The sequence below is a fragment of the Sinocyclocheilus anshuiensis genome, unplaced genomic scaffold (genome assembly GCF_001515605.1).
Source record: "Sinocyclocheilus anshuiensis isolate Anshui unplaced genomic scaffold, SAMN03320099.WGS_v1.1 scaffold3697, whole genome shotgun sequence".
In the NCBI taxonomy this organism is placed as follows: Eukaryota; Metazoa; Chordata; class Actinopteri; order Cypriniformes; family Cyprinidae; genus Sinocyclocheilus; species Sinocyclocheilus anshuiensis.
In genome coordinates, this window is record NW_015548502.1 from 46,180 (window position 1) to 46,788 (window position 609).

The window sequence follows — 609 nt, forward strand, 5'->3', positions numbered from 1 at the left end:
GTCCAGAAAAGTACCAAGATGATCGACAAAGTAGTCCGTGTGACATCAGTGGTTCAACTGTAAAGTTACGAAGCTACAAGAATACTTTTTTGTGCAAAGAAAACAAAAATAATTACTTTATTTTTTCCACATTTTCATCTCTACTGCGTCACTTGTGGACGCGCATTCAGGACGTTCAATGCGTATCATGACGCGAGCGTGTAGCCCCGTTCACACTACAAGCGACACACAACAGCAAAGCGACACAATCCCATTCATTTCAATGTAGAGCTGGCGATTTCCGGCGACACGAGCGACAGCGGCCGTTGGCGACCGGATGGGGCGTGTCCAGCGACGCGACAAAGTTCAGAATCCTTCAACTTTATGCAAATGAAGAGCGACTTTTAGAGCTCATGTGATCGTTCTCCTCTCAGCGACAAAATTCGCTGCTAGTTGCTAGTGTGTGATGGTACTGTCTGAACGCACGTCCACAAGTGACTTTTCCGGACCTTGAACGTGGTAGTTAGTAGTTAGTATATGGGAGGGTCAGAGAGCCCTCAGATTTAATCAAAATATCTTAAATTGTGTTCCGAAGATGAACGAAGGTCTTACGGGTTTGGAACAACACGA

At 45.5% G+C, this 609-nt stretch overlaps 1 protein-coding gene across 1 annotated transcript in view; it reads right to left on the reverse strand.

Annotated features, from left to right (window-relative positions):
* The window catches only part of LOC107656790 (adenylosuccinate lyase), a 38,274-nt gene that overhangs the window by 13,740 nt on the left and 23,925 nt on the right, over positions 1–609 (reverse strand). The gene's annotated exons all lie outside the window — the stretch shown is intronic.